General features: G+C 35.1%; 1 long non-coding RNA gene and 1 pseudogene across 1 annotated transcript; one reads left to right on the top strand and one right to left on the bottom strand.

The window, feature by feature from the left end:
- Positions 1–449: 449 nt before the first annotated feature.
- On the bottom strand, positions 450–1,136 carry LOC145821541 (secreted RxLR effector protein 161 pseudogene; annotated as a pseudogene).
- Positions 1,137–20,632: 19,496 nt separating this feature from the next.
- On the top strand, positions 20,633–26,444 carry LOC145822543 (uncharacterized). The gene is made up of 2 exons (XR_014363949.1): positions 20,633–20,795; positions 26,222–26,444. It is a non-coding gene; the product is annotated as an uncharacterized LOC145822543 (long non-coding RNA).
- Positions 26,445–27,929: the final 1,485 nt, after the last annotated feature.

Here is a 27,929-nt window from a genome sequence, read left to right as displayed (position 1 = left end):
GCCCATTAAGTCGATTATGATGCAACTATGAGTTTTTTTTTTTCAAAAATATGCAATTTATAAAAAAATTGACTCATTGGATTTCACATTAAAACTTTGACATGTGATCATGAAATTTTAAAAATAGCCAATAGGTTCAGATATATTAGAAACTATAATACTGTGATTACTTCAGATCACCAGTGTGAGTCATAATGGTTATATAACATTTATGTCATATTTCCTTCTATGCACCACACCATCAATAACCTTCACTAACCCAGACCATATCGGGATATGTAATTATTTGCCTGAAAGGCCCCTGTAATTTGTCTTGTTAAGACATTTCCTGTTTATCAATATTCAAATTAATGTATACATAGTTTTAGAAACAGGAAAAAAAAGAAACAAAATTATTATTGCACAAATAGTGTCAAATAAAAATAAGCACTCAAAATTAACCATATACATCATGGGTTGCTTAAAAGACCCATCCTAATAACATGTTTTTTGTATGTCTTTGATGGAAATCTCTTTGTGAATGGATCAACAATCATAAGAGAGGTTCTTAAGTTTTCAATAAACACTTGTTGTTTCTGGACCCTTTCTCTAACAACTATGTACTTTACTTCCGTGTGTTTGGAACCACTGGAGTGCTTTCCATTCTTAGAGAAGAAAATTACTGCGATATTGTCACAATATATCTTCGGCGGCCTAGCAATTGAGTCAACAACACTAAGTCCTGAGATGAAGTTTCGCAACCATAAAGCATGATTTGTAGCCTCAAAGCATGCCACAAACTCAACCTCCATAGTAGATAAAGCAATAGTGGATTGTTTCACACTCTTCCATGAAATTGTTCCACTGGCTAGTAGAAAAACAAAACCTGATATAGATTTTCTACTATCAAAGCAACCAGCAAAATTTGAGTCTAAGTATCCGGTCACTTCCAACTGTTTTGATCTTCTATAGGTGAGCATATAGTCTTTTGTTCCCAGAAGATACCTCATAACCTTCTTCACCACTTTCCAATGTTCCATTCCAGGATTACTTTGGGATCTTCCTAACACTCCAACTGCAAAACAAATATCTGGTCTGGTACATGTATAGGCATATATCAAGTTCCCTACTGCTGATGCATATGGAATGTCCGTCATTTGTTTTCTTTCCAAGTCATTGCTTGGACATTGTTTTTCATTTAATTTATCACCCTTCATGATGGGTGCATCACTGGCTGCTCTATAGTGATCCCGGTTTTGACCCGACCTTTGTTATATTCTGGACTCGAGTTTCATGGTTTAATATTGCTATCCATGTCTTGTATTCCCTCATTTTTCTTTGGGTTTGAGTATTGGAATGTCTTGGGCATGTTCGGAGCAGGTTAGTTGCTAATTGTTCAAGTTGTTGTTGTTTAGAAAATTGTTTCTTCACTCGAGTGAGGCTTCTTGCGCTCGAGCGACGGTGTGTGTCTGTAAAACTTCTAAAGGTATGTATTCTGCACTTGAGCGACGCTTCTTGTGCTTGAGCGAGGTCACTTATTGTGTCTGGTCGCTCGAGCGACAACTTCTTCGCTCGAACGAGCCTCGCATATATCAGTTCGCAGCAGCTCATTTTTACACAGAAATTTTGTATCTTTTCACCCTAAAACCCTAAATCAACTCTCCCTCTCTCTCTCTCTCAAATGCTCTGTCTCTCTCTCTCTCTATAAATACTCCAAGATCTAAGCATCTCTACCCTACTTCTTTTGAGAAAAAAGGTGGAGCATTCCGTGGCCTTCCATTTGATCCAAGTAAAAACGAGTTTGGGCAATTTTTAAAGTTCTTCTTCTTCTTTTTTGGGCTTATACTCTTGAGGTAGGGATATTCTACACTTTGTTATGATCTTTAACCTAGTTATTTGTTGTTATGTATAAATGATGAGTTTTGGGTGTGGTTTGGGTAAAGTTAGGGTTTGGACTCAAATTGAAAGAGGGGTTTCTATGTTGGGTTCTATGGATTTGAGGATTTGAACATGAGGTTACCTTGGGTTAAAATGGTGAAATTTGGCCTTGGGGTTGATATTTGAAAAGGGAGGAGATTTGCCTAAATTTGTGTTAAATAATTATTTTGTATAAACAATGGAATGGTTATGGAAAATGTGAAATTAAGAGAATGTATGAATGAATGATGTAGTTGAATTTGTTAAATCACTCACCTATAGAAATTTGATAAAATATCTATTATATAGATTGTATATCTGTTTAGAAATATCTATTTTGGGCTATCGGTGGAGGATAGTTATGATTGTTGTAGAAATTGCATGAGGATTAGGTGAATTGAAACTAATCATTTAAATTTGTCATTGAACATGACGGTATGATTAAATCATTGAACATGTATTGTGGATAGTCATTGTATATGACAATGTTCTGGATACATTGTATATGTATAATGTACTCCATTATTTGGGAGGAGATAGAGGATGGACTTCATTTAAAATTAAGTTGGCCGAAGTGTCCAGGGTGAAAGTCTCGAAATCTTGTATATATATATATATGGTTGTCGATTCCCTCGGATGAAAATTCCATAAAATGGCGTGTTGAAGTGTTATGAATAATAGATGTTCTTGAATTATGAACCAATGAGTTGTAGTCTCATTTGGGTTGTTTAAATAACAATGAACTAGACTCATGAATTGACTTAAAATGAATGAGTGGAAATAGATTAAGATGTAAATATCAATATTGAATGGTTATGGAAAGTTGTAAGTTGGTTATGTATATTGAGCATTTATCTGACAATCATATCTTAGTAAAACCTCATATATTGTGTTAGCCTACCTCTACTGGGCTTTGGCTCACCCTACTTGGGAAACCATTTTCAGGTACAGGTGATATGCTTCCTCCAAGAACGTAGCTTGGAAGGATAGGAGCTGGAGGCTTTATTTTTTGTTATTTTTGTGTTTAATAGTTTAGTCAAGCCGAGGGCTTTAAATGTATAGAGCTTATGACTCTCTTTTGTTGTAACCAAGTTATGTCTTGGAAAGATGTATGCCCATAGGGCGTTTATTTTGTTGTTATTAATTAGTGTTACATGTTGTAGTTTCAAAATGAACATTTATGATAGTATAATGCACGTAATATCTTTTGTAATATAAACTCTGATATATGAAAGTATAGTAATTCCACTTATATTCTCATCGCTTGTGAGTTGGATTATTTGTATTATTTTCGGGGGCATGACAACTTGGTATCAGAGTGTACTGAGTTTGAATACTTTGGGTACGTGAGAAGTGGTTAGTACCACAATGGGTTTGTCTTGCTTGTTAGAGACTTAAGTATAGAGGTTATCTGCTTATATGATAACATGCTTATGTGATTATATGGGTATGAGATTTAGTTCCTAAGATGTTGATTGGGTCTATGAGTTTCTGGAAGTCCTATTAGAAAAGCACTTGATCACTGTTGTTTCTAATTGGAACTCTAGCAACGCCGCGGAACAGTCACTATCTAGGAAGGAAATTCGTATGTGTCTATGTGGTTATGTACTTATGTGGAGTGAGTTATAGTTGTCCATCGTATTAGAACGTGAGTGAATTAGCTTCGGCACATTTGTAAATGTGCTAACATCTTTTATTACCTTTATTAGGATTTCAGGACGTGGACGTGGTGGTGGTAGGCGTGGTATGCACGAGATGCCTATACCGAATGAAATTCTGACGCAGGAGGAGGGAGTTGGTCAGGCCAATGTGGCTGAACAGGTTGGTGTCATGGGCACCTTAGCCCGCAAGATGGCTGGAGCATTGCGGGAATCCATGGACATTCTCAGGGCTGAGAATCAAGGCCAGGCCCAAGTAGCTGAGGCAGGGCCGTCTTTCCTTAAGAGAGAATTCTTCTAGTCGAATCTGGACGAGTTTCTGGGTGACCCTAAGGAACCACTGAAGGCTGATGAGTGGCTGGAACAGATGGTGAAAACTTTTGAGATACTTGGCATCGAAGACATAGGTTTGAGAGTGACCTTGGCATCCTTCTAGCTGAAGGAAGACGCAGGTCAGTAGTGGAAGTATGCACGGAGGCGCATTGGAGGGACTTTGGAGGCCTTTGTTGATGCCTTCCAGGATAAGTACTTACCTGCTACAATAAAGGAGAAGTTGAGGGATCAGTTTTCTCAGCTCAAACAGTTGAACACACTAGTGGCTAAGTTTGAAGCCACGTTTACTAGTTTGTCGAGGTTTGCACCAAAGTTAGTGGCGACAGAGGAGGGCCAATGTTTGGAGTTCGAGAAGAAATTACGGACTGGGCTCATATTTAGAGTGGCCAGATCCATGATTAGGGACTATGGGCGCCTTGTGGAGGCTGCAGGCCATCTTGAGACTATCATGCATTCAGAGGAGGAGAGGATAAGGGGCTCTAGGAGGAGTCAGGATGGACATGGGGACAGTAAAAGGCTGAGGGGTTCAAATCCCCAACAGTCCCAGGGAGTGCATTTGAGGTCTACCTTTCCAGTGCTGAGTTCGGGTTCTGGGAGAAATGGTCAGGGAGACATCACTTGTTTCAAGTGTGGCCAGTTGGGCCACAAGTCTCCAGCTTGCCCACAGAGGGGAGGAGAGCAGCAAACAGCATCATCTTTGACTCGTTCTCAGGGCTAGAGTCAGAGAAGAGGCCAGTCGCTCACTTGTTATCAGTGCGGGCAGACGAGGCACTTGAAAAGGTTTTGTCCACAGTTAGGTGGCACACCTAGTGCGTCTGGCTCGAGGCAGACACAAAGTCACCAGCCAGCACAGTCAGCAAAGCCTCGAGAGCCAATCAGGGAGCCTCTTCGGCTCAATCAATGCAGCAATCTTATGCTCCGAGAGGTGAGCAGGTAGATCAGAGGCCAACAGGGCGAGTGTATGTTGTTACAGCACCAGACCTTGTACCGGCTCCATCTGTTATAAGAGGCACCTTCTTGTTTTGCAATTCAGTTGCTAGTGTGTTGATTGATACGAGTGTATCATATTCCTTTATATCTTCTGCATTTACATCAGTTTTGGGGTTGGAGTTGGCACAGTTATCATCCCCTATTTGTGTAGAGTCACCTATTGATGGTGAGGTTATTCTGAAACAGGGGTGTTGAGGTTATGACATAGAGGCTGCCGATCATCGAATTCCATTTGCATTTGTTTTGCTTGATATGACTAGCTTTGATGTTATCTTGGGTATGGACTGATTATTGTCATACCGGGCTGTTATAGATTGCTACCGTCAGAGGGTTACTATATGTACCTTGAGTGGTGATTGCTTTTATTTCTTGGGGGACTGGGTGGATAGAGTCTTATCACCGGTATATGATCCGCGTGGGTGGAGTGAACTTAGCTGTCTTCTCGCTAGCTTTTTGAGTAGTGAGTGTGATAAGGCCCGAGTTGAGTTGCCAAGAGTGGTTTGTGAGTACTTGGATGTCTTTTCCGAGGATTTTATTAGTTTACCACCCTACCGAGAGATCGAATTCTCTATTGATTTAGTGCCTGGCACGGCACCGATTTCTATGGCACCGTATAGATTTGTACCAGCTGAGTTGAGTGAGTTGAAGATTCAACTCCAGAAATTACTAGATAAGGGTTTTATTTGCCTTAGTACTTCGCCTTGGGAAGCACCAACCCTCTTTGCTAAAAAGAAATATGGAGCCTTACAACTTTGTATCAATTACTGGAAGTTGAACCGGGTTACTGTTAAGAACAAATATCCAATGCCACATATAGATGACTTGTTTGATCAGTTGAAAGGATCTTGTTGTTTCTCTAAGATAGATCTAAAATCGGGTTACCATCAGTTGAGGGTAAAGGAGGAGGATATCCTAAAGACGACATTCCGTACGCGATATGGCCACTATAAGTTTCTTGTGATGCCTTTTGGGCTAACCAATGCTCCAACTGTATTTATGGACTTGATGAACCAAATCTTCTGAGAGTTTTTAGACCATTTTGTAGTTGTCTTTGTGGATGATATTTTAATTTACTCACCCTCTAAAGAGGAACACGAGGAACACTTACGAGTGGTGCTTGAGTTGCTTAGAGCCCACAAGCTATATGCTAAGTTTGGAAAATGTGAGTTTTGGCTAAAGGAAGTTCAGTTCTTAGGCCATGTGGCATCCAGGGAAGCGGTGACTGTAGATTCATCCAAAATAGAGGCAGTGCAAGATTGGGCACAACTAAGAATGTTTTCGAGATCCGTAGTTTCTTGGGATTTACTGGGTATTATCGTCAACTTGTGAAAGATTTCTTTAGATTAGCTCCACCTTTGACTAGATTGACAAGAAAATGGGTCAAATTTGTGTGGAGTGAGACTTGTGAAAAGTCATTCCAAGAGCTTAAGGTTAGACTTACCACCGCTCCAATCTTGATTATTCCAAAGAGGGGTTTAGGATATTCAGTGTATTGTGATGCTTCACGGGAAGGTTTAGGTTGTGTATAGCAAAAGGGGAAGGTTACTGTCTATTGCTCACAGCAGTTGAAAACCCACGAGAGGAACTACCCTATCCATGACTTAGAGTTAGCGGGAATTTTTGCCTTAAAAATTTGGAGGCACTACCTATATGGTGAGAAATTTGAGGTGTTTTCTGATTATAAGAGTGTAAAGTTTCTGTTCACACAGAAGGACTTGAATTTGAGGCAGAGAAGGTGGATGGAGTTCATAGAAGATTATGACTTTGAGTTGCATTATCATCCCAAGAAGGCCAACGTTGTAGCCGATGCCTTGAGCAGGAAGTCTATTAGTAGTGTGGCTTGTATTGTCATCCGAGAATGGGAAATGTTAGGTACTCTTGGTGAGTTTGACCTACATCTAGGTAAGTCTGTTGAGTCTGCAGCCTTGTTTTTCGTAGTTGCATAACCTACACTTGTGAACCGAGTGTTAAAAGCACAGAAGGGTGACCTTGAAGTAGAATCCCTTGGTAGAAGATCTCCAATGGGATGGTAGAGAAGGGCTTGATTGTGTATCCCGACTAGAGTGTAAGATACCGTGATCATTTGTTCGTGCCAAAGTCTTGCCGAGAAGAAGTACGCCGAGAGTTTCACCATTCACACCTTGCGGTGCATCCGGAAGGCACGAAGATGTATCATGATCTGAGTCACCAGTTTTGGTGGAAAGGTATGACGAAGGATGTGGCCATGTTTGTATCAAAGTGCCTTACTTGTCAGCAAGTGAAGGCCGAGCATCAGAGGCCAGCGGGTTTGTTGTAACCCTTGCCTATAGCTGAGTGGAAATGAGAGAATGTCACGATGGATTTTGTTATGGGCCTTTCAAGGACTCAACAGGGTAGTAATGCCATATGGGTGGTAGTTGACCGGTTGACCAAGTCAGCGTATTTTATTCCTACGTGCGTAAGTGATTTGATAGACTATCTTGATGACTTGTATATCAGGGACATAGTGAGGTTGCACGGGGTCCCTGTGACAATTGTTTCAAATAGAGATCCGCCTTTCACAACTCAATTGTGGCAGAGCTTGTAGAGTGCCTTGGGCACTAGGTTGACTTTTAGTACTGCGCATCCTCAGACTGACGGGTAGTCCGAGCGTACTATTTAGATCCTTGAGGCTATGCTTCGAAGCTGTGTTCTAGATTTTAAAGGATTGTGGGAGAGACACTTACCCTTAGTGGAGTTTGCCTACAATAACAGCTTCTAATCGAGTATTGGCATGGCACTGTTTGAGGCCTTGTGTGGTCGACCTTGTAGATCCCTAGTGTGTTGGGCCGAGGTGGGTGATGCACCTCTGTTGGGTCCAGAGTTAGTGCAGGAAATGACGAAAAAAGTGACACTTATCCGTAAGAGGTTGGTTACAACCTAGAGTCGCCAGAAGAGTTATGCTGACCATAAGAGAAGACCTTTGTCTTTCGAGGTGGGTAATCAGTCTTTTTGAAGATATCACCAAGGCGGGGGTCTTATGAGATTTGGGGAGAGTGGGAAGTTGTCCCCTCAGTTTATTGGACCTTTTGAGATTCTTGAGCGGATTGGGGAGGTTGCCTATCGTTTGGCGTTACCACCACAACTCTCTGGAGTGCATGACATATTTCATATTAGTATGCTTCGGAAGTATGAGCCGGATCCATCGTACGTGTTGGATTTGACTGACTTAGAGGTAGATGAGGATGCCTCGTATGAGGAAAGACCGATGAGAGTCTTGAATAGACGGGACCAAGTCTTGCAAGGCAAGACAATTCCTTTGGTCAAAGTATTATGGAAACATCACGGGGTTGAGGAAGCAATTTGGGAATGTGAATTGGAAGTTTGAGAGAAATATCCGGGCTTATTTGTTGATGTTTGAGTATATGCTGAGATTTTAGTTTTGTTCATGAACTATAAAGACATTGTATATGTTTTGAATTATGAGAACATTGTATATGTTGAATATGTTTCGGAAACGCAAGTTTAATTTGAACATTGTATATGTTGTTTAAGTTTTGGAAATGCAAATTTATCATAAACATTGAATATGTTTTGGAAATATGAGATGTACGTATTTAAATTGGTTAAATTTCGGAAGATGCATATTGGTAATATATGTTGAGATATATCTATTGTGGATTTGTTCTCTTGTGAAAGGATTGAATGACCGAGAAATGAGGCATGATGATTGGAATTGATAAACTATCATGGTTGGGAATAGTTTAATTGATCTTGAAACATGATTTAAAATTTCGGAAACGAAATTCTTTAAGGGGGGAAGGTTATAGTGATCCCAGTTTTGACTTGACCTTTGTTATATTCCGGACTCGGGTTTTGTGGTTTAATATTGTTACCTATGTCTTGTTTTCCCTCATTTGTCTTTGGGTTTGAGTATTGGAATGCCTTGGGCATGTTTGGAGCAGGTTAGTTGCTAGTTGTTTAAGTTGTTGTTGTCCAAAAAATTGCTTCGTCGCTCAAGCGAGGCTTCTTGCGCTCGAGCAAGCCTTATGAAATTTGCTTCTTCATTCAAGCAAGGTTTCTTGCGCTCAAGCGAGATTTAAGTGTTCCCAGTATTTTTCCCTAGACCTGCAGAATTTCTGGAAAAGTAAAGTTCTTTGCTAGAGCGAGGTTTCTTGCGCTTGAGCGACGGTGTGCATCTATAAAACTTCTGAAGGTATGTATTCTATGCTCGAGCGACATTTCTTGTGCTCGAGTGAGGTCACTTATTATGTCTGGTCGCTCAAGCGACAACTCTTTCGCTCGAGCGAGCCTCGTGTATATCAGTTCACAGCAGCTCATTTTTACACAAAAATTTTGTATCTTTTCACCCCAAAACCCTAAATCAAACCTCTCTCTCTCTCTCTCTATAAATACTCCAAGATCTAAACATCTCTACCCTACTTCCTTTGAGAAAAGATAGAGCATTCCGCGGGCTTCCATTTGATCCGAGTAAAAACGAGTTTGGGCATTTTTTGAAGTTCTTCTTCTTCTTCTTCTTCTTCTTCTTCTTTGGCTTCTACTCTTGAGGTAGGGATATTCTACACTTTGTTATAATCTTTAACCTAATTATTTGTGGTTATGTATAAATGACGAGTTTTGGGTGTGGTTTGGGTAAAGTTAGGGTTTTGACTCAAATTGAAAGAGGGGTTTCTATGTTGGGTTCTATAAATGGATTTGGGACTTTGAACATGAGGTTACCTTTGGTTAAAATGGTAAAATTTGGCCTTAGGGTTAATATTTGAAAGGGGGGAGATTTGTCCTAATTTGTGTTAAATAATTATTTTGTATAAATAATGGAATGGTTATGGAAAATGTGAAATTGAGAGGATGTATGAATGAATGGTGTAGTTGGATTTGTTAAATTACTCACCTATGGAAATTTGATAAAATATCTGTTATATAGATTGTATATCTGTTTAGAAATATCTGTTTTGGGCTATTTGTGGAGGATAGCTATGATTGTTGTAGAAATTGCATGAAGATTAGGTGAATTGAAACTAACCATTTAAATTATGTCTTTGAACATGACGGTATGATTAAATCATTGAACACGTGTTATAGATAGTCATTGTATATGACGATGTTTTGGATACATTGTATATGTATAATTGTTTAGGAGGAGAAAAGGGATGTACTCCATTGTTTGTGAGGAGATATGGAATGGACTCCATTTAAAATTAAGTTGGTCGAAGTGTCCAGGGTGAAAGTCCCGAAATCTTGTATATATATATGGATGTCGATTCCCTCGGATAAAAATTCCGTAAAATGGCATGTTGAAGTGTTATGAATAATAGATGTTGTTGAATTGTGAACCAATGAGTTGTAGTCTCATTTGGCTTGTTTAAATAACAATGAACTAGACTCATGAATTGACTTAAAATGAATAGGTGGAAATAGATTGAGATGTGAATATCAATGTTGAATGGTTATGGAAAGTTGTAAGTTGGTTATGTATATTGAGTATTTATCTAACACTCATATCTTAGTTAAACCTCATATATTGTGTTAGCCTATCTCTACTAGGCTTTGGCTCACCCTACTTGGGAAACCATTTTCAGGTACAGGTGATATGCTTCCTCCAAGAACATAGCTTGGAAAGACTTAGGAGCTGGAGGCTCTATTTTTTTGTTATTTTTGTGTTTAACTATTTTTTCAAGCCAAGGGCTTTAAATGTATAGAGCTTATGACTCTCTTTTGTTGTAACCAAGTTATGTCTTGGAAAGATGTAAGTCCGTAGGACGTTTATTTTATTGTTATTAATTAGTGTTACATGCTGTAGTTTCAGAATGAACATTTATGAAAATATGATGCATGTAATATCTTTTGTAATATAAATTTTGATATATGAAAGTATACTAATTCCGCTTATATTCTCATTGCTTATGAGTTGGATTGTCACACCCCACTTTTTATTACTCGGATTTCCATTACCAAAGCCATTATTATAAGTTCAATTTCAGAGATTGCATACAGAAGCTCATTATATATATATATAGAATACATGAGTAAGAATTCTCTAATTCGAATATAAAATGAATGTAACATGAATTTATATCTAAATAAATTGCTCATAGGCTTACATCCTTTAAATCAAGAGGAAGGGTTTAACCCTTTTACATCAATGGCATTCTGTCTACAAATAAAAGGCTCCGTGGCCAATAAATAAGGAAGATCCATGACCTTGTAGAACATTTCAATATTCAATTGAAAAAGGATTAGCAATGTGGGATGAATATAAAGTCTAGTAGAGATCTCAACATGATCCTCAACAATAACAACTTACAGATAGTTATGATCATGAATGCTAGTCTCATACCATATAAATATTGCGACATTTTATAACCAAAGTATACTTATATAAATACTTTTCTCAAAAACATTCCGTTTGTTCAACAACACCAAGTTTCGCTTTTACTACCCATTTAACAATTATTACATAATAACCGTATTTTCCATTTGTGACAAAATACCACTTAATATCCATTTTATTTCTCTTTTCTTTTCTTTTTTTTGGAGTACATTCGCCAAATTCGATTTCTTCGCGTTATTTGTACCCAATATACCACCAAAGCCTGTCTCCACACATTCATCACTTTCTCAATCTTAAACTCGAAATTCAACGAGATACCTTCAACAAAATAATTTATAGTAGGAAACACCCTCAACCACTCTCTAGCACGTCCAAATATACATGAACACATATACTCTGCATATAAGACAATTCAACCTATAAAATCATAATCATCATAACACATGACACACACAGTCAAATTAAAACAACAATGATAAATAATCCCTGCTCTACCTGCTCGAAGCATGGTAAGCTAATGATATATCTTTCCATAATGAACTGTCAATTTACCAAACACCAGCTGGAAAGGAATGGTATCTCTGCCAATTCTCCAGGCTCTGGCTGGAAGGTAATGGTACCTCTGATTCTCAGTGCATTACATATTCTCCAACCATCACTTTATACAACATTCATAGATAACGCAAGTGTACTACAGACACATAATCATTTCAACATTCACAATGTCATCCTCCACCGATGACCAAGGACAAAACCTCTAACAGTATGTATTAAACACATAATACCATTAACCAATTCCCATGGAACGTTAGATCCAATCACAACAATAGTAAAAATAAAATATATTTGTGATTCAATTTCAAGTTAATTTCCGAGTTCATACAGCGTTGGCGTTTCATTTCTTCCATTTCAAAATCAACTATCTTATTCTTCCTCATTTATATTCTTCACTCTTTGCCTCACTCCATTAATTTCCTTTCACAAAAAAAAAAAAAAATGACTGACATAATTTCTCCTTCATTTCAAATAGGGGATTTCCAATCATGGTAACACAGTTATAAATTACTCAATTTCTATTTAACGGTAGTGTAACCCAATAATATTCAAATCTCAAGGTTAATTCCATTCTTTTCAATGTGCACATTATCAATTCACCACAATCAACTTGAACAACGCAACACTAAGTCAATGTTAAGAATTTGTGAGGCTTAATTAATCTCTAATAATTCAACAATTCATCATTTAAATCCCTAAGTTTATAACATGCTTATTCCACAATTAAAATCCTTTCTATCAAATGAGCATTTTTATTAAAATTTTAGGCTTCACCTCCCTCTCTCTACATAAACAAATTTAACTACTTCCCAAAATTAACCCTACAACAATAAATTTTCCAAATCTCAACCTCACATAACCCATCTTAGATCCCTATTCATGATTTTGAAAAGAAATCCATAACAACATGGTTTTTATATAATAAAAACTTACCACATGTCTATCTATAAAAGAGATATTGAAAAAGACCAAGGAAATCCCTACCTCAAGAGAGAAAAGAAGAAGGAGCTCAAAAATCAACCTCGCTGGAATGCAATCTCCACTGGTCAAGACGAAGCCCTCGACACGCTCATCATTTTGGTATAAGGAACTAGCACCAAAATCCCAATGGATTTACGAGATCAAAAGGAATTGTAAAACTTTGAGGGTTAAGGTAGAGAGAGATGAGAGAAAAAAGAGAGAAACATTGTAGAGAGAGAGTGATACAATCAGATATGGATGAAAAAGGGCCAAAAAAGCAAAATATAGCTGTAAAGCACGAAAAACGAGGCAGAAAACACGCCTGGCCGCACGTGCAACGCCCTCTCCCGCATGTGCGGAGCAGCCTCCCCGTATGTGCGGCTCTCACCCTCGCACGTGCGGTCTCCCCTACACCTCCACTTTCACACCCGTCTTTTAGGCAGTGTGCACACAGCCCAACCCTCTGCTTCCCGCACGTGTGGCTTGACCTCCCGCACGTGCGACCCTGGTCCCCAGCCCGGAAAAATCCTCGGCTTCACTCCTGATACCCCGGAGCTGACCCCGTACCTTTCGAAACAAGTGAAAACTCTGAATTGAGACGATTACAACAGAAAATATTTTAAGAAGAAATTTTCAACAACTTACCGGTCATAACATAAATAGAAACGAGACGGTTTTTCGAATTGGTCATCACATGGATTATTTGTATTATTTTCGGGGGCGTGACATGCTCCATATAAAATTCTTCATCCAAATTCCCATTTAAAAAAGCAACTTTCACATCCATTTGATGCAACTCTAAGTCATAATGAGCTACCAATACTAGGATGATTCTAAACGAGTTCTTTTTAAATACTGGAGAGAAGGTTTCTTTATAGTTTATATGTGAAACCCCGTTCTGTGATATACTATTAATTGCTTATTATACTTGTGGTTATGTTCTTGATGTGAATTTAGATGCTAAATATGTGATTATGTGTAGTTTTGAATTCACATTTGTCCACCGTAGGAAAATCTGTTCAGTATGCTAGTATAAACCGAAATTGAGGGTCGTAGAGGCGTTAGAAATCAAAATTGATTGTATCATTGTGATTAGCATAATTTTTTAGAGCTTATGGTGAAATTTAATTAAAAATTGATTCGGATCAAAATAATTAGATTGATTTGATTTAATTAAGTTTATTTGATTAGGCCTAAGCTTTGATTAGCCAAAAAGATTAAGGAAGCCTATATATATGCTAATTAAGGGGCTAACTCATATCTTTGAGCTCAAAAATCTGTCAAGAGAGAGTTTTAGAGAGAGAACACTTGAGTTTTAGAGAGAGAGGCCAAATTCTTGAAGAATTGACTTAGAAGTTGAAGTTTTGGGAAGCTAGACTCAAGACTCTGCTAGAGTTGGAAGGATTGAAGGCTCCAAGTGAGTATTTGAACTTTAATTCATGAGTTTAAGTCCATAATCATGTGTATTCAAGAGGAATTGGTGAATTAATGTAGGATACAAGCTTAACATGAAGAATTGGGTGCCAAATCACACATGCATGCATAATTTTGTTGAGCTTCATGATTTTGAGCATTATTTGTACCATTTAAAATGGAATTAGAGTATATATTTCACATGCATGCATAATCCATGAAGTTATGAAGCTTGGTTGCATGAGTTTTGAAATTGACAAAAAAGAATTTGAAATGATTTGGAAAGTGGACCATGAGCTTGGACAATTGGTTTCAAATTACCTATGTTTTCATGTTTTACAATGTTTTTCCATGTTTTTGGTATCAACTTGCAAGCTTTGAGCTTTTGGAAACAAGTTTTGAACTTCAAACAAAATTTTGGAAATTTCAGAAATTCGACATATCCGCTCGAGTGAAAAAGTGTCGCTTGAGCATAAAAATCAAGCTCCCATAAGTTTTACAGAGAATTGCACGGTAGCTTAAGCGGCAAACTTTGCACTCGAGCACACCCTGTTTTGCACGACTCATCGCTCGAGCGACAGAAGTCTCGCTTGAGCGTAAAAATCATGCAACCAGTACTTTTACAAAGTTTTACAGACCGCTCGAGCGACCAAAGTTCCGCTCGAGCAGAGTGCCCTGTTTCAGAAACTTTTGAAAAGTTATTTTATGTTCTAATTGTCGTTCTCTTTCATTTTTGAGTATTCTTAGGCACACATTGAGCATCGTAAATGAATTAAGGGCACAGAAGAAGCCTAAGAAAGTTAATTAAACTAAAGAACGAATTGAATTATATTATGACCCAATGTGTTATGAATTATGTAGGGTTAAGTGCAAGAATGAATCAAGCACCGGAACACTGTGAGTAATATCTTAGTAAAGATATTTTTGTATGTGCATTATTTTCTACATGTTACCTATGTGGTAAGTTTCTAAACTTCCGAATTAGTACTATGAATGAGTATTCCTTCCGCTTGATTCGCAATGAAAAATGTGAAGTGATTGATGTATAAATGTGAAATGGGCCTAAGGCCATTTGGTTTAATTGACGAGGATATAAATTTGGCCTAAGGCCATTTTGTGTGACTATTAAATGGGCCAAAGGCCGTTTTGAATCGTTTTGAATATAAATACGAATGTGAACATGATCATGGATCTGAATGTGCGCACGATTGAGAACATGAAATGTTGGACCTAAGGTTGTTTTGCATAGAATGGATCCAAGGTTGTTTTGTACATATGAATTAGACCCAAGGTCGTTTTGCATGTAATGGACCCAAGGTCGTTTCGTACAGATGAATTGGACCCAAAGTTGTTTTGTATGTAAATTGGACCCCAAGGTCATTTTGTATTGGGATAAGATACATAGATTTTGATTTAATGAATCTCATTCATGAACTCCTTTACTTTGATATTATTCACTGGGCATTAGCTCACTCTTTATTTATATGTATGTAGGTGAGCAGCGGGATGTCCAGCCCCAACCCCAGTGATCTGTGAGAACCCGAGTTTTGAGGAGTTAGCCAAGGTCACCTCACGTAAGAGGCTTTTGATTTCTTTTTTTTTCTTTTTTCTTTTTTGTTTTGTTTCTTTTGTGGTCATATGCGACCAAGTTTGTGTATCACCTTGGTTTTTGTTAAGACTGACTTTTGGATGATCCTAGACTTATGTAACACATACTTTGGATGTTTGTATGGTGTGAGTTATTTCATATATGAGAGAAGTTTTTGGTTAAGCCATGTATGCACTGCTCATTGGACAATCTTTGTAAGTTCTGCTTACACAATTTGGCCCCCTATCATTAAATATGATTTGAATTCTAATTGAGGCCGTAGGTAATCTCATGGTTACTGACTGGTTATGATCCTAATCCATAGGGGCGGGATCGGGTCATGACACTATACCTTCTTTTTGAGTAAAACCCTTGACAACAAGTCTGTCTTTAAATCGTTTGATATTGCCTTTTGCGTCGCGTTTGGTCTTGAAGACTCGTTTACACCTAACCTTTATACAATTATTAGGCAATTCGACGAGATCCGAAACACCATTCAGTTCCATGGATTTTAACTATTCATTTATAGCATTGACCTATTTAGTAGAATCATCATTCATGGCTCGTGAAAATGAGACTGGATCTTTGTTAATCCCAATATCAAAATCAGATTCCTGTAGATACACCATGTAATCATCTAGAATGGCAGGCATTCTTTCCCTCTGAGATTTTCTCAGAATTGCCGGTTGTAGTGGTTCTACAATATTTTCAATTGTGGTATCTTCATGAAGTGGTGAAACATGAGGTGGTAAAGGATTTTCATTATGTTGTTCATTTCCCTCAGCTTGTGGAATAGTTTGAGGAACAACAAATTTTCGATAAAGGTCAAATGTTAGCACATGCACCCTAATTTCCTTGAAATTCACCACTCGTGTTTTCTCACTCTCACTAATTTCACCATTCTTTAGAAATCTAGCATTGCCAGTCTCCACTATCCTCATACTGTGATTAGGACAATAAAATTTGTACCCTTTAGACTTGTCTGGATAACCAATGAAATATCTAAATATTGTTCTTGAGTCCAACTTTTTCTCTTGTGGGTTGAAGATTCTTGCCTCTGCTAGACAACCCAAATATATAAGTGTTTCAAACTAGGTCTCCTACCAGTCCACAACTCAAAAAGAGTTGTTGGAACCGCCTTACTAAGAACCCTATTTAAGATATACATTGCAGTATTTAAAGCTTTACCCCACAGTGAAATGGGTACAATTGAGTAACTTAACATGCTCCTAACCATATCTTTAAGTGTATGATTACGCCTTTCATTAACTCCATTTTGCTGTGGCGTACCAAGCATTGTATATTGAGCACGAATGCTTTTCTTTTCTAATAATTTGGCAAATGGGCCAGGATTTTGGCCTGACTCATCATATTTACCATAAATACTCACCACCCTTATCTGATCTCACTATTTTAACCTTTCTATTTAATTGTTTCTCAACTTCAGTTATGTACACCTCAAGGATGTCAATAGCCTGAGACTTTTCATGAATTAGATACACATATCCATAACGTGAGAAATCATCTATAAATGTGATGAAATATTTTTCACCACTAAGACATGAGATGTTGAGTGGCCCGCAAATATCTGTATGAATTATCTCAAGAAGCTCATTACTTCTTATGACACCTTTCTTGATGTGTTTGGTTTGCTTTCCTTTAATGCAATCCACACATATCTCAAAATCAGTGAAGTTTAGGTTTTCCAAAATCTCATTCTTCACTAATTTTTCAATTATATTTCTAGAGATATGCCTCAACCGTCTATGCCACAAGATTGAGGATTTTTCATTAATTAGAACATGTTTTAAAACAATATTCGAATGTAGAGTTACTAATAATTGTGCAAATTCATGATTTAAGACAATTTTATATCAATTATCACATATATTACCAAAACTAGTCGTTATTGAATTAAACATTAAATTGAGTTTTTCATAACTAAATAAAATTGAATATCCAACACGATCTAATTTGGATAACGAAACTGAATTCCTAGAAATTAAAGAAACATAAAAAGTGTCTTCTAGATCTATCTGATGACCCGTCTCTAGATCAGCCGATAGGTTCCTACAGCTACCATTTCAACTTTGAGACGGTTCCCCATACAGACAAATCTTTCACTTTCTTTCGATTTCCTAGTTAAGAGGTATCCCTGAATGAAATTTGTAATGTGGGTCGTGGCCCCAGAGTCAATCCACCAAGTATTAAAAGGTACTTCAGCAATATTTGATTCATAACAAACAAAAGAAAATTTCTTATCTTTCTTTTCGAACCAAGCTTTTCGCTTGCTGCAGTCATTCTTCACATGTCCATTTTTGCCACAAAAGTAGCACTTGACAATGAAACCATTTTGAACCTGATTTTCTTTCCCAGGCCCATTATGTTTCTTGGGTGGGTTTTTCTTTGATTTTACAAAATTACCCTTCATTTTCTTTATAGCTCCATGAGTTACAGTTAATGCAGTTTTACGTCCTTCCTCCATCAACCTCACTTCTTCCTGAACACATATATTATTCAGCTCATTCAAACTCTACATAAAAAGTATAATTTTTGTAAAAAAAATCTTTTAAAAATTTACTAAATACAAAAAATAAAAATTCAGTATATTTTTCATATTTTTATGTATTTATTAATTTTTTAAAATATTCAATTTTTTTATTTTTATTTTTTACTTTTTAGATACATTTAAGAAAGGTGCATCTAAAAAAGTAAAAAATATGCCAAAAATTTAAAAAAATATTCACTAAAAATAAAAAAAAATATGAATAATAAAAAACTTAGTTTTGAAAACATTTAATCCAAAAAACTCAAACTAAACACACAGATTATTATTTTAAGGTGTATTGATTCACAAAATTAAGGTTCTGATACCACATGTTAATATTAATATACACATAATCATAATGACAATACGGAATTGAACTTTTAGGATCTTGAATTTAATACATCTCAAGAATAATACGAATATACCTTTATCAGCCATTGAGTTAAAAAAGTTGAGAAAATACCCCTAATAATTGAACCTTGAATTCTTAGGAGTTCAAATAAAATAAAATATGTAAAAGATATATAAGCTATTGGGCCACACCAGAAAATAAATGCAACAACTAACACCTATAAAAGTTTAATTTGGTAATATAACATTATATCATTTTTTTTTTCTTCTGTAACCAAACAAGATAGGAAAGAAATCAATATCATTTTATTTATTTTCTCACTTATCTATAAAAAAATTAAAAAAAAATTCATAGCTTTATATCTACAGCTTGACTATAAAAAAAAAAAAAGAAAAAGAAAATATTTTTTTTCTTCTAACTTACCCAATCATCTCCTTTTTTTTTTCTTTTTTTTCTTTTTTTCTATCATAAGTTGGGAAATTCTAATATACACCTTTAATTATGTCATTTTTATTTTTAGTTATAACTAATTTTTTTTTTAGTTATAACATTATTTTAGCTATGCCTCATGTTGTTGTGTTCAATTACGACATTTTTTTAATTAAATTATGATTCAAAAAATTAAAATTATACTATTTTCCTTTTTAGTTATGGTGCATAGTGTTTCCAATTATAAGTTATCAAAGATAGATATTTCGCTATTAGGAGGTTCCCAGATTAAGAGTTTGTTTGGTATGTGTTCAAATAGTACATTATTTTATTTGGGTCATAATCATCTTATCTAGGTCATATCGTCTCTTATTTATGTTACATCACTTTTTTACAACGTCACTTTAACTCCAACCTACACTTCACATATTTTCATAAAAAATCAAAAATTATACTAATTTTTCCAAACAATCCTTTTATCGAAGTAATTTTTGTATACGGATCGAATATATGTCATGTGGTATCTTTTATTATTGTAATTGATTTTGACAGTAAAATTTATTATGACTTGTTTTGGCAACTCGATTAAAAGTAATTTTTTTTAACTTTTTGATTTTTTAAAATTATATCATTTCTCTATTTTTTATACATTTAAAAAAAATCAAAAAAAATTAAAAAATTAATTTTTAACCTAATTTTTAAAGTAAAATTATATTTATATTGAATATTTAAAAAAATAATAAGTGACATATATATTTACTAGTGTATGCATGTATCTGAAGATACGGTGTAAATAAAATAAGTGACTAAGAAGGGGAAAAATAAATATATAAAGAAACATGCAGGAAAATGAAAAGGGGGAAAAATAAAAATAAAAATAAAAATAAAAATAAAAAAGCAAGATGGAGGGAGGTGGGCATGGGAGAGAGAGAGAATGCACGAGTGAAAAAAAAAGGGGCAAAAGAAGATGGATGAGTGAGAATTAAAGAAATCTTTATTCTAGGATAAATTTGGGAATTAAGCTCGACTTTTAAAACAAAATATATTTCTAAGACATTTTGACATATTTTCAAAAAATTTCTTATTTTATTATATAGATTATTGGTGCAACAATGTTAGGTAGCTCGAAAAATTATGACTCGAATGGCTCGAAACACCCAAAACGACGTTGTTTTGAATGTAAAATGACGTTATTTTAATACATTCGAGCCATTCGAATCATAAAAATTTGGGCCACCAAACATTTTCTATTATTGATGAAAGATAACCTCACGTCCTGCCAATACATAGAAAAAATTTCTCCTCATGGTTTTGTTTGGGGTGAGTTGACTTTTTAGTTTTTTTTTTGACAATTTTAACCTAAAGCTAAAAAGTTTTATTTTGGAAAGATTTTTTAATTTTTTTGATTTTTTATGAAAAAAAATTATAATGTTTATGAATTTGATGTTATATTTTATTTTATTGAACTAAAAATCTTATTTTATCTAAAATAAACCCAACCCCAACCCCAAACCCAAACCCAAACCCAAACCCAAACCCAAACCTTCTTCCAAGTGAAGCCTATATGGGCAGCCCGACTCCGACTATCATTTTCCTCTCTGATTTCTCTCTCTCCCTCTCTCTCTCTCTCATACATTTATAATCTTCTCCATTTCAAGCCCTAATTTCATGTTTCACAAAATTCCCCAAATTTGAAAGCCTAGCCCAAATCCTCACTGCACACCGCTGCAATGCCACCAGCTAGTCCACAGATAATAGACCAAGTAAGCATGAATTACAATTATTTGTTCGACCCTTTTTTATGTGTAAAGCATCGATTTTCCTTGTTTGTCTCCTTTCTCTTGATTTTTCATTGAACATTTTCATTAGTATAATGCTAATATTGTAGTGCTTACATGCCTCTGCTGTTACTTTGTTTCTTAGTTTGTTTTAGATCGCTCATCTATGTCTCTCACTCTCTCTGTTCGTTTCCCTGAGTTGGACATCTAACCAGAAAAACTATTATTCATTTTTTGTTTGTTTGAACCAAAATCACAAATCCACGTAATAGAGATGTAGATGTTTATTTCATGATCAGTCTTTGTGAAACAACTGCATTAACATATCTTTATTTTTTGAAAATTTAAAACAATTAAGTGATATTTTAAAATTCATATTGGCATCACATTTACAGACTTTGATTTTGGATTGAAGTTGAATCATGTGTTCTATAACCGTATAAATTGAAATAAAGATCTTCATTTCAACCATATAATAGAGAAGATGTAAATAAATAAATAAACATTATCACTACTTCACACTTGAACTTTCAAATCACATTTATAATATGTTAAACCACATTATGAATACTTTAAGGGCATGCTTGATTGGGTGGATTGAAGCATGGGATTGGAATTATTAATCCGTGGACCCAATTATCTTATGTTTGTTTTAACATTTTGATTTAGGATTAATAATCCAATGGATAATTAATCCAACAAATTTGTAGGATTATTAGTAATGGGGTAGGGGTGGGATTATTAATCTAATGGATATTAATCCAATTGGATAGTGAATACCACACTAATTTAATAGGATTATTAATACTTCACTATTAGTGTTGTGAATCAAACATGACCTAAGATTCTTATACACACAATAAGCATTCAACTTGTCACACTACAACAGGGCATGGGAAGGTATATTCACTGTTTTAGCTTGATAGTTGATTCACCATGAACAAAAACTCATCTATTTACCAGAATATTGGGACACTGAAACTTTAATGTGTTGACAGTATAATACACTGTTGTGATTTATAAATATGCAAGTATGAATAAATATGTCAAAAGCTCCTGTTGTGAACAAATATGTAATTTCTTTATGAATAAATATCGTGAGGTTGCACAAGAAATTGAAGTTTGTCCTGGAAGAATATAGATCATGTGACCTGAATATATGTGGCCGTGGCTGTCAAGGGTTAGGCTGTCTGAAAATTCATACACCTTCCAAAATTGTCTGTTATTCTTTTGTATACACATATTTACATATGTTACGTTCACAATTTGATTTTTTTTTTTTTTTTTTTTTGTGTGCGCGCTACTTATGAGAAGAATGCTTTTACTTTACAAAAACATATAAAACAACTACGCATTAAGAGAAGTTTTGTTCTCAAAGCACCTAGTAGTGTGCTATGTCACCCGGTGGGAATATGTGGTGAGAAAAGTCGTGTTATGTAGCATGACTTGCATTTTGTTAAAATTATAGGGACCTCTCATTAGAGGTGGTAAATGGGTGGGTTTGGGTGAGTTAAAATGAGTTATGTATTAAAACAACTCAATCCAAACTCACCCTTTTAATAAATAGGTTTAAATCGATTGGATTGAATTGGGTACATGTTGTATAAATCAACTCCACCAATCTATTTACTTTACGAGGTGGAGGTGGTGGTAGTGGATTCTTTGTTTTGTTGCTTGTTTATTATTCAAATGTAACTGATACCCATGTTTGACACATCTAAATTCAAATTTAAATGTGTTTACTATATACAATTCATTTATAATATAGTTATAGATTTAAATTTAAACAAGTTTAAATGGATTACAAATAGTTGAAATTAGATATGTTCACGATTTTTCAACTTAAGTTTGCTATCTACACAAACTTTTCCACATGAATGAGACTACTGAATTTGTTAATGTCAAAGACTGAGTATTTTCAAGATTTGTGGTTTTGGTGGGTAAGATTATACTTGTTTATTTGGTAAATAATGCACTTGAGATTGAGTGGATTTTACGATGGTGGTGATGGTGATCTGATAAAGGATGGGAGTTTCTATTTCCACTAGGGCTGAGCAAAAAAATCGAAAAAATCGCAAACCGGTCCGATTCAAACCAAACAGCACTATTTGGTTTTTTTTTTCAATGTATGGTTCTGGTTCTTGTTTCTTAAAATAGGTGAACTGTATTTTACGGTTCTGTCTGTGGTCTTATAGTTATGGTTCTGATGTGGAACCAAATAGGAGTTTAGATATATACATACTAGGGCTGCGAGCCCACCCAATGGGTGTGCTTAAAATATAAATTTTAATTTTGAATTGTAAACATATCTTCTATGCTGTTTAAGTGGTGAAAGTGTTCTTTATTAAGTTAAGTGAATGGCCATAGATTCAAGTCTTTTGCCCTTCTTGTCCTCTTGTAACTACTATTTTTTTTCCTTTTGGATGGAGAATTGACAAAAGGAGAGAAGAAAGTTTATAGATGCCAAGTGAGTTGTTCACTTTTAATAATAGTGTAGATATAGATAGTATAGATAGATAGATAGGTAGATAGATAGATATACAATTTGTTATTTATGGTAGATGATCAAGTATCTTATTAGTATTTTATATATATTCATAAGTTGTTAACTAGTGTTATTGTATAATAGTAAAACTAGTTCTAAACAATTATTTAAACAATTTTGTTTGTAAAATGATAATATATTGCTTGATCTTTGAGCAAGTTATGATTATGTTGTGAATGATAACAAAGTTTGTGAAATTGTGGTTCCGCACCGCACCGCACGGCACCGCACCACACCACATTTTCATGATTCAGTTTGATTTGGTTCCAAGATTTTCATGGGTCGGTTTGGTCTAAATTTTATGGAACCATAGGTAATGGTTTGGTTTTGGTTTACTTCAAAACCGAACTAAGCCAAACCATGTTCACCCCTAATTTCCGCACACCAAAAATTATCACCACAACACATATTTTCTCTCAATATACACACTAAATGATTTTGAAATTTAATATTTTGTTGAGTACATAACCCACCACGCCAAAAATACTCCCAGTCTCTTCGACCTTCATACATTAGACCTAACCCCTTAACCATTGTCGGCTAGCCATCTGTTGCCATGACCAGCCCCATTCCTTGACCACCCCACCCCCTCCCAAAACACCCTCTCTTGTTGTGGCAGTCAGGGGGGTTTGCAAAAGTGGGGGTTCACAGTAGAGAGGGATTTGTCCTTGTGGGGGTTCACAACAATGGGATTTTGTGGTTGAAGGAGTTTCAGAATGGCGGGAGGGAGGTTTGCGGCGATAGGGGGTTTTCGGTGGTGGGGTTTGTGGCGGCGATGGTGGTTGGTGGTGTGTGAAGTTGTGTATTGAGAAATTGTATTTTAAAATTTTTGTGGTTGTTTGATTAAGAGGTAAAATCGTAATAAAAAGATACACTAATTTTGTTAACTCAACATTTTGTTGTGTGGAAATAGAAGCTTCCAGTAAGGACAATTATATAACTGAAGTCTCAAACATGGGCGTTCAGTGCTGGTGGAGATGATTTAATGCTTAAACCAAGAGTGGGTGATTTTTTGGAAGGGAAATGTTGTTTATCACCGAATTTATTTCATCTTTTGATTTAACTTCTTATATATGTATTTGTGCAATAAAAAACATGTGTAAGAAGTGAAATGTTTGATCACCAGAATAATTCACACCAGCTTTTCTCTTTCTATGTGATTTTTCATACATCATAGCAAGTCTTATTATTATTTTATTTATATTAGCTTTATATATAATATAAAATAAAGAAGTAAATTAAATTTGATAATAAATAGCATTTTATTTATTTCTTTGTATATTTAAATTCTCACATTCATCGCAGTCCATGAGATAATTGAAGGGAAATTGATGTTGTGGGCTTGCACTGATCAAATTTGATTTGTCTAGAACAAAGTGTGGGCTACAAAGACCATGGCGGAGTTATGGGCCCGTTTGGAAATGGGTTCAAATCAGCTTTTCAATCAAGTTCTCCATGGAAAAGTTTTGCAGGAAGTTTTAGATTGAGTTTGGATGATGAACTTGAGTAGGCATTTACGGAAGGCAAGGAAAAGGGAAGAAAAAAAGTGTTCACTTTCATTTACCTTTTCCCGTCACAAATCTTTATTCAAATTTATGATCTAAACACAGTCATAGAGTTTGCTTGGAGATGGAAATCCTTTGGCTAGTCATCCTAGTGACAACTTGATTATTTTGGCACAGGATTGGTCTGGCATCAGGTTTATATATATATATATATATATATAAATTAACTGTAAAACTCCACCTAAAATTGCCTTGGCATGGGATTGGTCTTGCATGATAGGCCATGTATGCCATGAGCGGAATGAGTGCTCAAAATATGCCATGTTTTGTCTTGTCCATGTTGAACTCCCTTTTAGTGTATGTGAGCACTTCCTATCCTTCCAGCCATTGCCACTTCATGTCATTTGGACTCCATTTTTTTTGCAAGAGCCAATGTTTGTAAAAAAAGTGTCTTCAAAGAAAGCTTACTCTAACTGACTCCATTTTATGTTAGAATTTGAGGAGAAAGCCAACATAGGTTATGTCCCCATTATTTTGGTTAAAATTTTCATATGCCTTTCAGTTGGCATCTAAATTAAATCAACTAAAAAACATAAGGACACGGGACAGTCAAGACACTGTTAGGACACATGGGGAGCTATGGGAAGAAAATTCAACATGTAAACATGCTGAAGGAAGGAGCAGTTAGAAGCAGTTACACTGATGATTACTAAAGGAATTTGAATTCAAAATAAGGAGGGAAGCATCCAGCAAAGAGGAAGACATGGAGATCAACCATGGGGACGTGTGAAGCAGTTTCAACTGTTTCGATGATTACCAAAAGATCGGAGAAATTGTTGTCTATAAATAGCAGTTCAAATGAATAGAAGACCCCCTCTAAATCAAACCGTGTCAGACTAGAAGTAGGAGTAGTCAAAGACTTGTGTTGAGTTTCATTTTCATAGGAGTAAAGATAACAATAATAATAGAGGAGTAGTCAAAGGCTTTTGAACATAACTTTGCCGTGCTTAGAAAGAATAGTAGTAGTAAGCTACAATTGTATTTTGTAATTGGGTTGTTCTTAGCCTTATTACAGCATAAGTCTGTAATTACTTAGAAAGAATAGTAGTAGTAAGGTACAATTCTATTTTGTAATTGGGTTGTTCTTAGCCTTGTTACAACATAAGTCTGTGTAATTACGCTAAACTAATCAGATTTATTGTATTTTCTTAAATTTCATTAGTGGTCACTATAACTTGCCCTAGTTATTTTTTGAAATATTTTTATACCCTACAATCTACACAGTGCACATGCCCATAAGCGATAAAAGTCCTTATAAATCGTTAACCCAAAATTCCTAAGTGGCTTATCCTATTCTCCAGGTTCACCTTTATTCATCTCTCATCCGCACCCTCTCTCTCATGGCGGCATCAAAAATCTCAACGGTCGGTGAAGTCTGGAGATCACAGTATGTATACGTTTCTATACCATCTGTTTTTATTTATTTTTTAAAATTTTAAATTTTAAATTTTTTAAGTATAATATATTCTTTATATTTAACAAGAAGATATTTCAAATATGAACTATGTTTATTTTTCTTTCGAATCTAGAATCTCTGTCATAGTTCTTCTGAATTATAATGTTTTTTCCTTTCATTTTTGCTTCTAGATTGAACTCTATCTAAAATATAAAGAGAGAACACCAATTGAAATTGATCTGAGGTTTGCTATTCCCAGAGTTGATATTTTAACATTGGACAAATTATACTAGTAGTCCTTACATTTTATTCTTAGTGTCATTGTGGTTATTACACTTTTAATTGGCTCAATTTTGATATTTAATTTTACATTTTGTATCAATTTGGTTCAATTGATGATTCTGTTAGAATTTTTTACGAAAAATGATCACTGAGTTTGTTGAGGTTAACTTATGGAATTGATCAAGGTTATAATTTTGTTCTTAAAAGTATAACACATGCAACTCATATGCACATTTTTCAGCAAAAAAATGCTATTTATTGAACCAATTGGACCAAATTGAAACAAAGGAAAAAATTCAAGGTCAAAATTGAGCTAATTGAAAATTATAGAGATCAAAATAACATAAAGACCAAAATATAGGGACTAATGATGTAAATTGCCTTTTAATGTTTTATTCGTGATGGCTCTCGAAGGTGGTTTTATTTATGTTGTGTTTGGTTGGGGGATTTGGAAAGGGAAAGGGAAAGGGAAAGGGAAAGGGAATAGGTATGTGAAACTAAGTGAAATTTAAGTATATTTTATTCATATTTCACTTATCTTTTTCATTTTTCTTCTCAAATCACTCTTCAAATCCTCCAACCAAACACAACATTAAGGTAAGAAAGAAATTCTTATGGTGTTGTGTCATGCAACTTGATGGATTTTGATTTATGAGGCATACTTTCACTGTTTATGTATTTAATTATATATATATATATATATAATATATATATGATTTGGCTTTTAATTTTGGTTTCATTCTCTTTACAACATCTAAGCAAGACAGACGGCTTGGGCTTGAACCAGGTCGTTAAGACAAAATCTGATCAATGGTGCAAAAAATTGTGTAAATGATTACACATTCACGACAAAAAAATTAAATTAAAATTTAGGAATAATAATTTTTAGGGACTAAATATTTTTATTGCAGAAAATGTTATTATATTTTTAGCAACACATTAGTGATGAATTATTTTTTTTTTGGACCAAATTTTTTGTTTAAAAAAATTAATCATTTTGAGACTAAGGCCAAGTTTGGTAAGTTGAAAAAAAGCTAAAAAGTCAAAAAGTTACTCAAAAAGTTAAAAAGTTATCACTATTTACCGAAAGTTAAAAGTACGGCTGCAAAACTTTCAATCCTAATTTTTCCCTACACATCAATTTATACATTTTTTTAATATACATTTTTTCATAAAAAGTTAAAATGTTAACCCAAACATTCATATTTTTTTCTTAACTTTTTAGTTAAAAAAGACAAAAAGTGCACTTATTTAGGACACTCCAAACAATTCCTTAATTATTTTGTCTCAAAGTATTTACTAGTAACATTTTCAAAATTTTGTCTCTAAAA

The sequence above is a fragment of the Camellia sinensis genome, chromosome 3 (assembly GCF_055761805.1).
Source record: "Camellia sinensis isolate YWXY chromosome 3, ASM5576180v1, whole genome shotgun sequence".
NCBI lineage: Eukaryota > Viridiplantae > Streptophyta > Magnoliopsida > Ericales > Theaceae > Camellia > Camellia sinensis.
The sequence above is the reverse complement of the archived record's forward strand: the minus strand, read 5'-3'. Positions and strand labels throughout refer to the sequence as shown.